The sequence below is a fragment of the Rattus norvegicus genome, chromosome 17 (assembly GCF_036323735.1).
Source record: "Rattus norvegicus strain BN/NHsdMcwi chromosome 17, GRCr8, whole genome shotgun sequence".
In the NCBI taxonomy this organism is placed as follows: Eukaryota; Metazoa; Chordata; class Mammalia; order Rodentia; family Muridae; genus Rattus; species Rattus norvegicus.
In genome coordinates, this window is record NC_086035.1 from 73,147,035 (window position 1) to 73,160,299 (window position 13,265).

The window sequence follows — 13,265 nt, forward strand, 5'->3', positions numbered from 1 at the left end:
GTGTTTTGTTTCTTCTAGACTATCAGGAAACAGATCTCTACTGAAAGCTTCCCCCCTCCACTCCCCACGAAAGTACCCAAAAGAGATAAAAATAAATCCCCCCAAAAAGAAATAATCATCCGTATTTTCAAGGCATTTTTTTATAACAATGAATATGTATTGTTTAGCCGTCAGATACAAAGCCCGCTTTGTCGGTAACTGAAAGCAGAAGACTATCAGCCCGATGGCAGCAAAGCAGCATCTCGGAGCACAGTCTCCGATTCCGTTTCTCAGGTTCCCATTTCGGCTGGCACTCTGAGGACGCCAGCACCACTGCTGTGTCTTCCAAACAGGTACAAAGCCCCGTCTCACACACATTATCACTCACTGGTTACACATGGGAACAGAGCCTGGCTGAGTTAGGGCTGGGAATATTAGAATAGAAAGTAGGAGAGATCTGTCCTCTGGCCTTGGGAGTAGCTTTGAAGGTCAAAGTAGCTATGGGTTTCCCTTCCCTACCCACATGGACTTGGAAATCTCCTGGCTTTCAGAGAAGGGAAGAGGGGAGAGGGGGAGGAGAGGGAAGGGAAGAGAACAAAAGGTGAAGGATTAGGAAAACGAAGAGAACGGGAGATAAGCTACAAAATTGGTTGAAACACATATGAATACTACTCCAGGGTGACGATTTTGAATTGTAAGGTGTTTTCTATCCACGGTCAGACATCACTACTTGTGAAGTCAGTCACAGGGTTCTGAGGTTTCTGATGGTCTAAAACGATGGTCCCAGAGACACAGTGTCTTGTTCACCTCGACAACACAGACTAGTGAGAAGTTTTGCCTTCATGAGGTGAGCCAGCCCAGTGGTGATGCCTTCAGACTGTAGCAGGTTAGTGGAAATTTGAGATATAATGGGGGACCTTGACAGCATTCTCACCATGTCAGGAAGCCTGGGGGCAGATGAACCGTGCAGGCAGCCGAGGCACAGTTATCAACATGTTGGCTTTACACCTGAAGATGCTTTCAATGTGTATAAGAGCACATCATTAGGGGAGACAAGCTGCCCTCAGAGGGGCTAGACATTTCTCTTTAGGATCCAAAAGGTTCTGTTAGGATCCTGGTTCTGTAAGTCATTTGGGCATTTCCATTCGGCTCTATCTTTCAAGGAACTTTGTCACATCTTCCTAGAGACTTGAAGAGTCCAGGGGCCTTCTCCCACAGACATCCTGGACAGCTCTTCACCACTGCCAGACCAGGTTAAAAACCTGAGTCACCAACATCCCAGGAATGGACGCAGTTCTTGGTCACATCCTGTCCTCTGATAGGAGGAAAGAGGGTCTGGGTGCTTCTAGCAATGTCTGGTTAGGATTCCTCTGGCTTCAGAAACAGTCCACCTTGCCTAGATGTCTTATCTATCTTTATTCCTGGTCTTGCTTAGCCCCTGGGGTTTTTGATCAGGAAGTGAAAGATTCATAGGATTTTTAACTCATGGTCAAATATACACAGCATAAAGTTTAGCACTTTAACTGTTTTTCTATGCAAATATTGTTTTCTTGTAGTTAAATTCAACCAATAATTAATTTAACATTTGCATGGCTGTTTATAAGTAAGTTCTGTCCACACTTTTTACTGTGGTGCCATCTCTCTTCCGTTCACAAGCTTCTCCTTTTTGTTTCTTTTTCTATATTTTTTTTAAACTGTGGTATTGTGATGGTTAGTCTAACAGCCAACTTAATACAACATAGAGTCACCTGGGAAGAGGGCACCAAAGACTTGTCTAAATTGGGTTGGTGTGTGGATGCGTCTTTAGGGGACTTTCTTAAGTAAGTTGATTGATGTGGAAAGATCCAGCCACCACGGGTCTCAAGGCAAGGGGTCCTATGATGGACAGCAGTGAAGACATTTACCTTATTTATCGTAGCACAAACAGGCAGGTGACCAACGTGCATGAGTTGATTTCTTTCTGCTTTTGACTGAGGATGTACTGGGACCAGCTCTTTGAAGTTCCTGCCTTGATTTCCCCACAATGACAGACCATAACCTAGACTTGGGAACTGAAGTCAAAGCATTCTTTTTTCTGCCCTAAGTAGCTTTTTGTCAGGATATTTTGTCACTGCAACAAAAATATAACCAGAGTAGTTACAAACCACGCAATTTAAAATCGACCATTTTGACCATTTTTAAGTGAGCTTTAGAAGCAGCAAGTGTAATCAACATTGTCATCGAGTGAATTTCTAGAGTGTCTTCGTTATGCAATCCTGATGCTCCATTCATTAAACAACTCCCTGTCCCCTCCCACAAATCCCCAGCAGGCACTGCTTCCGTGGCTCCGTCTCTGTTACTACCCAGAGAACGTTTTCTGTGAATGAAGTCAAGGCAGTATTTGTCTTTCTTCGGCTGGTTCCTTTCAGTTAGCACAATGTCTTTGAGGTTTACCCATGGCGTAGTTCATCAGAACATCCTTCCTTTCTAATGCCCTGCGTATACACCACGCTAACACGTCTATCCATCTGTCAATCTCCCAACTCCTAGTTATTGGAATGGTTCCGCTACGGATGGACAGGCACAGACATGTGGTAGCCGTCGCTCCACACGGAGGCACATTCACAGCAACAAGAATGCAGCGGACTGAGATTAATCACGTGAGTCTGAATTCCATCGTCAGAGATGGCTGCTACAGTGGCATCCAGGCCATGCCAGAGGAAAGTAGGGCACTCACTAGGGTGACTGGCGTCTCACAGGGTTCTTTCTGGTTAGTCTAGGCGAGTTAGGCCGGCAGAACCATCCGTGGAGGGGTTATAATCACAGCCACAAATGACAAAGTCTGCCGTTTTACACGGAGGTCTTACCTCCAGGCTCATGTTTCCCATGCAGGTCCAATTATGCTACTGGAGCCTGGTGAGGTGGGGCCAGCGAAGTGGTCTTCTGGCAAACGTTCCCCCACCAACCTTGATTCCCCTCACTACTCCTGAAATGCCCCCCTCTTTTCTCCGGGGTGCTAAAGTTTCCGGCTGTATTGGTGGTGGGGGGAGTAAAATGCTTCTGGGTTTATCGGAGTTCATCAGACTGTCGAACAGCAGGCGCCGGGCTGCCAGCATCCCCTCGACTTGAATTTCATCCCGTTTTCTCTGATTAACACCTCCCAGACCTCCCTTTCTGCCTCCGCATAATAAACTCCATTCTTCACCAGCAGGCTGGGTGAGTACAGCAGCCTGGGATTGCTACCTTGTGGGGATAGGAATTGGCTCGACTTAACCTGCCGAGTTTTTTCTTGCCTCCCCTCCCCACCCCCAGGTCATTTAGCTGTAATCCTAGTAGACCCCAGCCAAAGAGGGGCACCGCGGCGCTTGCCTCTGGGAAGAATTAACCTCCCAGGGCCAGGCGCTGTTAGCTCAGCTCTGCTTTGCACTGGCTGTGTGGCCAGCGGTGGCTCACTAGGTGCAGCCTGCAGCTTGACCTAGAAATAGTAGACTTGCCTCCCCTGACCTCACAAGAAGCTCTTTGGAGCCGAGGTGGCCTGAATGCTAAAGTGCAGTGGAGGAAGGTAACCGGGCGATGTGTAGGTTAAAAGAAAAAACAATAACCCAAAACAATCATAGGCTTTATGCTAGAGGAGGTGTTCCCTGAGAGGAATGGGTAGTTAGGAGTACGGAGAGGTAGGGAGGGTCATCTGAGGACCTACGCCAGATAGATTAGGCTTCAGACAGGACAGGGATACAAGTCTGAGATGGCGTCTGGTTGTCCCCAGAATGTAGCAGCTAAGAGCCGCGTGCTGTGGGGAGCTTCATTAGGATGCCCAATGCTAAGACATCCTGCACCCGGAGGCCAACTTACTATTGTCTGTATTTCAAGTCCCTTGACTTCAAGCCTCCCGTTGTGTGAGGTGCATGAATAGGCAGGGCGCACAGTGTGTGTGCTTGTCTGTGTGCTTGTGTGAGGACAAGCACGTGTCTTTCTTAAGCGCCCTCCACTGCGTAGATTAGGTCAGTGTCTCACTAATTCAGCTAACCTAGCTGGCTAGCTCACCCTTGTGTCACCTCCACGGTGCTGGACTGACAGTCATACCTGCCTGGTATTTACGTTGTATCTGGGACCCTAAACTGATCCTCATTCTGGAGAGCCCCATGCTTTATCGGCTGAGCTCTCTGACTATCTCTCCAGCCCTGAGCCACACACTTTCTTTTTATTTTATTTTATTTTATTTTATTTTATTTTATTTTATTTTATTTTGAGACAGGGTCTCTCTATGTTGTCCTGGCTGTCCGGACTATATAGAGTAGTATATGCAACAGTTTGGCCTTAGACCTCACAAAGATCCTCCTGCCTTCTTAGACCTTTCAACAGCCTTTCTCATTCCTTCCCCTCCAGCTATTGGGGACGTGACTCATTTGCATAGGACCCCACCCCACACCTATATGCAACTCCTTCCTTTCACACTGCAAAACCTCCTGGAGACTTCCTTACCTCTCCTGCAAAAACTAGGGCATGGCTCATCCCGAGACACAGCTGCAGAGGGGCTGACAGCAAGAAAGGAAGCTGTCCCTGCTTCTTCTTCTCAGCCTGATGCCCTCTCTGCCAGGCGCTGCCCAGGATTCTCATTAATCATGTCAATAGCTGCATTGTCTATGCTCCCCACAGGAAGACAAGTGACATTTCCAAAGCCACTCAATATGCATATGAATCTGTCTCCCTATTTCTGCCCAGCTAGCTCTCCCTTCACTCTCTGCTCTCCGCTCTCCGCAATGGCCCCCTTCCCAGATCCTGGGGGTGTTTCCATGTCCCTCCTTCTCACAATGATTTACTCCCAAAATCTGCAGTGAAAGGCAGCGTCTTAGGATGGTGTGCCTGAGGAAAAGCGAGAACGATGAACTTCCTGCAGTTCTGAGGGAGCTGGTATCCGGATCTCCTGGGGCCTAAGGAATTAAGTTGAGAAAATGTCGCTCAGCCACGGGTCCAGCAGAAAAGCCAGGTTGAGGCTTTGCTCTCTCCCTGGGCTCCACATTGCTGGCCCTTTCTAGACACTCCTTTTTCATCCATAGCAAACACTTGGAGGATGATGGTCACCCCAATGACTCCTTGTGCTGTTTACCCATCAGACCTCACGGCATGCTACACCAGACCGCTGGCAAAACCAAAGGCAACAAGGGATTGGCGACTGGCTCTGAGCACATGAACACCTACCTCCTGCCACCTTCCGTATTCTTCCAGCCTTGTTATGTGTCCGAAATGGACAGGCAGCAGCTCGGTGCCCTAGGTCTGAAGACCTGGGAAGGCCACAGGTGAAGTCCTCCATTCTTCTTAATTTGCCCTGAAAAAGAGAGGCACACAGCAGTTCAGGCCAAGAAACGGCCTGAAACAAGGGCAGGTTTTCATTCTCTCTGCAATTTCTCTTCTTCCAAGCAATTTATTCCCCCCTTTTTATGGTGTTTCATGAAGAATCTGTAAATTCCTGGGTGTTGCCCATCCCCCTAAACCAGTTCAGTAAGATCTAGATCAGCAGTTGTCAACTTCTGGGTGGAGACCCCTTTGGTAACCTCTACCTCCAAAAATATTCATATTACTCTTCATAATAGTAGCAAAATCACACTTAGGAAGTAGCAATGATTCCAATTTTATGGTTAGGGGTCAGTACAACTTAGGAAATTCTATTAAATGGTCGCAGCATTAGGAAGGTTCTAGATGAAATAGCACTTTTTCTTTGCCTCCCTTCCTTAACCTCTTATTTGACCCCCTATTTCTTTGAAGCTATGTAAATCCGACTGCTGTCTGTTACCCTAACTAATTAAGTTTATCTCTGGGCTGCACAGAAAGACCAGCTTACACTCGCCTTTTACTCTGTACTCCTGCCATTCCTTTTGAATGTGTGATGAGGAAACATGTCTGTTTTGATGAAATTGCTGGGCTGGGCTAAGTTGCTTGAACAGGCTAGAAGGCTAATGTCATTGGACAATGTACATGCTTTTGGGTTATGTTTCCTTCAACAGCATAGCTTTCATTGAGCCATACCATGGTGTCCCAGTTAGGCAGACGAAGACTCCAAAGAAGTAATGGCTTACAGATTCTAGAGCATTCAGCTTCTAGAATATATCACTTGTGTGTATGTGTGTGTGTATGTGTGGGTGTGTGTATGCATACATGTGTAGAGGTTAGAGGTCAATCTTGGATGCCCTCTCGTCACTCTCCCACCCCTTGATCTTGGGAGACAAGGTCTCGCTTTCACCTGCAGCTTGCTCCCTGTGCTCATCTTTTTAAAGTCGACTCTGGGGATTGAACTCAGGTCTTCATACTTGCTTGCCAAACACCAACTAAGCCACCTCCCTGACCTGACCTCTCACTTTTGAGCTGAGTCTTGAGCTGGTTTTGGACAGGTTCATTTTTCCTGTAGCTTTCTTTTTTTTTTTCCGGAGCTGGGGACCGAACCCAGGGCCTTGTGTTTGCTAGGCAAGCGCTCTACCACTGAGCTAAATCCCCAACCCCTATATTTAATCCTCCTGTAGCTTTCTATATGAACCTACAGACTATTTTTGAGCATTCATTCATTCATTCATTCATTGGCATTTTCAGAGCTCATCTTAGCTTAATGCCTGAGATCTCACAGGAACGAGGGCAGACTTCCAGTTAGAAACCTTCACAGGATGAACAGGTAGAAGTCTGCCATTCCGCCCTTCAATTACACTAAACTATTTTGAATACTGTTGAGTTTGGAAGCCTGAAATAAAATTTACTTTAAAAGTCAAATCGAAATGTATTTACGATGAATTTTACACTCACAGCTTGATGAAGTTACTCTTGTGGTCACGTCAATGAGTTTAGCGAGTATGGTGTTCAACTTATATAATCAGAAATTCCCAGGAAGTTGTTGGACACTGGGTCTCAGGCAAACACAGCTGTCGTTTGGGGGAAACACGATGATCGGGGAGAGGAGCTGGAGGAGGGAGAGCCAGCCAAAACTAGCGCTGTGGGAAAAGCCTCAAGGAAATCTGATATCTGGTAAACAAATTGAAAGATAAACTTTTCAAAATTAAAAAAATAATAAGATAATACCATAAGTTGAGAACTCAGCTCCCTATGAGATGTACCCAGCTCATGAATATGCATGTCTACCTTTATTGCAACACGAAAAACAGCAAAGGACAAACGCTGGGGTATTTCCTTCCTCTTGGTTCAGGTTCCTAGGTCCAAGGTCCCATGCAATTACAGACACTTTGAAGAAGGAAAGTTCGCTTTACTTCCTGAGTTTGAGATGAAGTCAGGATAACCTCTGGGAAGTGATGTCTGAAGTCCACCCTGCAGAGGCGAATTCCGTAGCCATCTATGCAGAGACTAAGAGTGGACACTGAGGGGAGCGGGTATGTGGCTAGGAGGAGCCCCAGGGCAAGTGAGGAGCCAGTAGAAAGAAAGAAATCCATCAGAGGAGACTAGGAAAGATTTAAGAAATACTGGTATAAAATAAGGGACCCTGTATCACTGAGAAAAACGAGAGGTCCTAAATCCTGCTGAGAAGCCAGGCGAGCTACACCACAGCTGGAGTTGGATACGGGAACGAACTGTGGTCTCAGAGACTTGGATCTATTGAGTGTCTCAAACAACGTGCTGGGAGGTGGGGAAGGAGGATTCAAGTGCAGCCCCCAGAGCCATTCTGATGCTGAGGTAAAAGGAAGGAGACAAGTATCAGGGACCAGAGTCTCTGGTGAGCATAAGATTTCATGGTAGGTATGTGGATCTTCGATTGCAAAATCTGAAACCTCAGAGCACCAGTACGGAAGATCCAGCAAATGTTTTAGACTCTGAAAAAGCTCTGAAATCTGAGCCGTGTACGAGAGGTGATCCACCTGTGTTGGAATCAAGGGACAGCGCTTGGTACGGTGCACCAGTCTAGAGGGAGAAACTGAGTCAATCCCTCAAAGGAAGTGAGGGAGGGACCTGAGAGAAAGGCAGACAGTCACACTTGGAAGCGGGAGGGTTGAGGCCAAATACAGGAAACTCAAACAAGGGGAACTTCTTCTTCAGTTTCCTCAGAGAAACCAACGTAGTGTTGTAGAGTGACAACCCTACAGCCATCAGCAACCTTTAAGACTGATATACTAAAGGAAATTGGACAGGAGCCTCATTGTCAGAATAAAGTTGTCAATGTCAGAATAGATTATCGTAGACGATTGTGACATCTCAGTGTTCTCTGAATCCCAGGAACAGCAGACGGTGTGATGTGGGCACGAATTGTGATCTGTCCCGCACAGGGTCAGAGAACCCAGGACTCCACTAACTGGTCTCCATCACGTGGCTTCCCAGAAGCCACCAGATAAATCGCCCGGCTGCAAACGGAGTGCAGTAAGATTGTTGCGTCTGGATTATGCCCTGATAGTCTAACACCATGGAAAGCATACCTTGCCTGGCGTCAGTATATGCCACTCTTCCTTGAAACGCAACTGTCTGCTCCTTGGGCCAGTTTCCTGACAGGCCCCTTGTCCTTCTCTTCTAGTCGCCCCTCCTCTGTGCTCAGACAGCAGCCTCCAGCAAAGTTTTCAACTGTTATGGCTCCTCTGTTGTCCTTCCTCCTGTGCACTCTGCTAATGTCCTGTTCTCTTAGCTGTGAGCCCTGCTGAGCTAGGGACATGGTTCTCTGGTGATTCCTCAAGCCTGGCACAGGGGAGCTCTAAATGTGTCGGGGATGGTAAAAGAGACTCTCCTATTCACCCCTGAGCGGCTCGGGAAGACTCTTCACCTGAAGGCAGAAGATGGCGTCAGTGGTAGAATGTTTGCCCAGCTCCATGCAGCACCCTGAGATGGAGACTAAGCATTGAGAAAAGCCAGGGGAAAGAAACCTACAGTAAAAGACAAAGATGGGGGCCAGGGCGATGACTAGGATGGGATTTGATCCCCAGAAATCCATGTGACGTAGTCAATGGGGCGGCACATGCTGGTAACCCCGGTGCTCCTACTGTGAGACAGGAAACGGAGACAGGAGATTCTGCCTGAAGCTTTCCATCCGGCTAGCCTCGAGTACAACAGAGATGCTATCTCAGAAACGAAGTGGAAGGACAGAGTTGACCAAGAAAGTGCTCCTCTCACTTTCCTGCGAACAACTTGTTTGGTTTTTTTTTTTTGTTTGTTTTGTTTTGTTTGGTTTGGGTTTTTTCAGTTTTTGTTTTGTTTTCGGTCTTGTTTGTTTGATTCTTTGGCAGCTATGACACAAAGCAGAGACATCTGGGAAGAAAGACCGTCAGTTTTAAAAACTGCCTCCACCAGATGAGCCTGTAAGCAAGTCTGGGGGGATGGGTTTTTTCCACTAATGACAGTGTAGAAAGGCCTGGCCCACTGTAGGTGGCTCATCCACTGGGCAAGGCGGTCATGAGTTTTGATAAATCTCAAGGTGGGCAAGCGTTGGCAAGCAAGCCAGTGAGCCAACTTTCTTCTCTGTGGCTTTGACCTCAGTTCTCGCCTCCTGGTTCCTGCTTGAGTTTCTGCACCGGTGTTCATGGTTTACTGCCATGTGTGAGAGGAGCTGGACCCTCTCCTGTGAACCCTTTCTTCCCCAAGTTGTTTTACCTCATGCTGTTCACCTCAGTAGTAGGAAGCAAGCTAGGACATCATGGTACACATGCACTATACATACGTGCCTGCGTGTATGTGCATGGACACACAGATGAGAGTATATATGCGCATGTACACACACACACACACACACACACCACAGGTTTTGTTTTTTAAGATAAAGAACTGAGGATCCCTGATGTTATCTAACCCAGTCCCTTTATTCTATAGCCACAAAAGTTGAAGCCTGGAGAAGCCAACTTGATATGGGTTAGTTGTTTTCTACTTGCCACAGCAGGTAGGTGATGGTGTGTTGGTTTTCATCCTAAGGAGGTGCTGCCTTATTTAGAATTTTACATAGTGCATTGAGGTCTAAACCAGAGTGGACCGGACCACCGAGAATTGGAGGCAAAAGAGCCAGAGCCAGAAGCCAGAAGTACCCTGAGCAAAACAACTTGGGAGAAAAATTATTTTGGCTTGCAGTTCCAGAAGGGAGAGAGAGTCTGTCATTTTGAGAAAACTATGAGACCAGGCCAAGGAAGGCACGGCAGCAGGAGCAGACTGGCTGATCAACCCGAATCTCACTCAGAAACAGAGAGAAACAGCAAGAGGGGCTGAGCTATAAAACCTCAAAGCCTGCCTCCATAAGTGTAATTCCAGTGACCTCTACCTCCTAAAGATTGTATAATGTCCCCAAATGGGAGCACCATCTGGGGACCACGTGTGCGTATTCAAACCACAACAGTGTCCACGGAAAGAAAATGACTTGCTTAGAAGAAACGCCAGATGACAGGCAGTGTGTGGACAACTGCCTGATCTGCTAAGGAGGCGATGAAAGTCAGGATATCAGAGTTCCCACAAGCTAAGGGACCCTCTCCTGTATTTGACAGATGTAGACAGACACACGGAGGATTGGAGAAGTGACTCAGCAGTTAAGAGCACTTCTGGAGGACTCAGATTCAGTTCCCAGCCCCCAAATTGGTCTGCCCGCAACTTTCTAGAGTCCAATTCCACAAGACCCAATACTGTCTTTGGCCTCTGTTAGCATCTGTACATAACTTGTGAGCATGTGCACAGAGACACACATGCTCATGAATAAAAATATGACGAGAGCACAGGGAGATCACCCGTAAGTTTTCTGTTCTCTACGTTGTCCTTCCAAAGTGTCTCCAGTCTGCTGACTTACTGTATACAATTGTATACCCCTCACTGAGGAGATGCATTCTGAGAAAGGTGCTGGAAGGGGACCTCTCTTGTGCCAACATCACAGAATATACAGACGCAAATCTAGACGGTATCGTTTATTATACACCGATTCTACACGGCATGTCCTATTGCTTCTGGAATATAAACATATGTAGTGTGACTATGGATCCTTTAAGCAGCTATAACACAATGGTGAATATTTGTGCACGTGAACAGATCTAGACATTAAAAATAGAGTAACAGTACTGGGCAACTGGATCGTCAGTTCTCTTATAACCATACAGGACCACTGTCATATCCGTCAGTGTCGGACATCACTGAGACAAGAATACTTACATTCAGGACTGAAATGCAGAATTCTCTACAAGCAAGCGTTGCGGTTAGAATGGTCAAGTTTTATTCCAGTAGCCCTGATTTCAGTTTCCTCTAAAAAATAAACAGACTGTGCTGTTTGTTTTTAGACATTATTTTTTTTTTTTTTACAAACGTTTAAGAAACAAACGTCTCTTGGGATGCGAACAATCTGTACCCATTTATTTGAAAAGGGCTAAAATAAATATTTAATGTTGCATCTCTAAGTATTTGGTTAGCTGTGTTATTGTACTTGCTGTTTATTTTAGCTGGACCATGTCCTTCGGCTTGCAGGACTCTTGCAGATTCTAACAACAGCATTGCTTCTGTATATTCTGGGTCGCCTGAAGGCGAAAACTTATGCTGTGGAGTCTTTCTTTTCCTCAGTGAGCCTGGGTTGCTATACAAAGAATACTTTAAGCCGGGCAGTTTAAACAAAATGCGTTTACTGCTAACAGGTCTGGAGACTGAGAAGATCCGGATCAAGGCACAGACCTGAAGTGTGTGTGTGTGTGTGTGTGTGTGTGTGTGTGTGTGTGTGTGTGTGTGTGTTTTCATACATGTAGCTACACATATATGTCCAAGTGTTCATGCACACTTCACGGAGGGCAGAGGATCACCTTGGTTTCCATTCTTCAGATGACATCCCCTTTCTCTGAGCAGACTCTCTCACTGCCCTGAGATTCACTAAATACAGTAAACTGACTGGCCAACAAGCCCCAGGGTCCTGCCTGCCTCAGCCTCCCCAGTAGTGGGATTAGAGACGTGCGTCCCCAATGCCTGACTTTTTTGAGTTCTGGTGACTGAGCTCAGTTCCTTGTGCTTGCAAGGGAATGCTTTACCAACCAGATCCCCTGTTTATTATGAACTAAACACTTTTTGAAGTTTTCATACACGAGTTCGCTATTTGCAGTATTTCTACCCTCTCTCTCCCATCGGATATCCCTGTGTAAGTTTCTGCTCACGAACACTATAAACCAGTCCCCAAGACCTCCGTTCTCAGGACGTGACCCTTTCTGAAATATTCCATTTGGAGGGACCATTACAGAGGAGATTTAGACTTAAGCATGTGTGTTTTGAAAGGATGCTTTTAGTCTACGGCATTTATTTACCCAAAGAACCCTCTTCTTAATCTATCCGTGAGAACATACAGTTCAGGTTTTAAAACACACACACACACACACACACACACACACACACACACACACACACACACACACACTGGTTTTTCTGACGGTCTCAACATAGCACCCTCTACATAGCCCTGGCTGTCCTGGAACTCATTATGTAGACCAGACTGGCCTCAGTATCAAAGATCTGCCTGCCTCTGCCTCCTGAACGTCAGGTAAATATTGACTGTCTCTCCTGATAAAAACCATGAGCTGCTGTCTCTGCATCCTCAGGGTGACTTCTGGGGCCCAAAGGGATATCCCTCTGCCTCACCTCAACACACATCCATGAAGGGGTAGATCATGGAAAGGTTGAATGGAAGAAGATACAACACATGTATGAATGGCTAGGAGGTAGGTCATTTTCTTTGAAACTTGAATGAGAAGTCTCTTTAAAATGAAGCCAGAGCCACAATATTGCTCAACAATTCCGTTCACCAACTCATCATAATTAACTGCTGTAATAACATCTCGATTTATCCCATTTAACTTCTGCATTTTTCTCCAGCCCGGCCAATTGTTTATCTGGTAAACTCCCACCCCATCTTTTTACAAAACGCTCGAGGAAAAGAAATGCTTGACCAGGCGGCAAAAGAGTGTCAGACCTCACATGTGAATCCTTCGGGTTCAGCTGTAGCCCTACTCTACGTCTTATATGTGACTTGGGGAGAGTGGCTCAGCTGCCTCTGTTTCCCCATTTGAAAGTACAGTCCTCTCCATGACAGTTCTTTGAGTGTTCGATCTACAATGCACGTGCCCAGTTAAATGAAATGTTTTCTGTTGGTGTATGGTTAGCTATAGCAGATAATTTAGATTGCTAAATAGTAAATAGCAGAAGGAGGGAAGGAGGGAGGGAGGGAGGGAGGGAGGGAGGGAGGGAGAGAGAGAGAGAGAGAGAGAGAGAGAGAGAGAGAGAGAGAGCTACATTTGTAGAATGTCTGTCTAAAGATAAAAGGGATTTCTAAGTAAAACCTCTCTGAAACTTTTAAGCTGACTTGGTTGCTAGACAGGACAGCGAGTGTTGGGCATCTT

At 46.3% G+C, this 13,265-nt stretch overlaps 1 long non-coding RNA gene across 2 annotated transcripts; it reads left to right on the forward strand.

The window, feature by feature from the left end:
• Positions 1-12,716, forward strand: LOC120097951 (uncharacterized). Of its 2 annotated transcripts, XR_010059234.1 has the most exons (4): positions 1-332; positions 2,509-2,618; positions 5,073-5,255; positions 6,541-12,716. It is a non-coding gene; the product is annotated as an uncharacterized LOC120097951 (long non-coding RNA). The 2 variants fall into 2 exon arrangements; XR_005495893.2 differs by having other exon boundaries at positions 5,073-12,716.
• Positions 12,717-13,265: the final 549 nt, after the last annotated feature.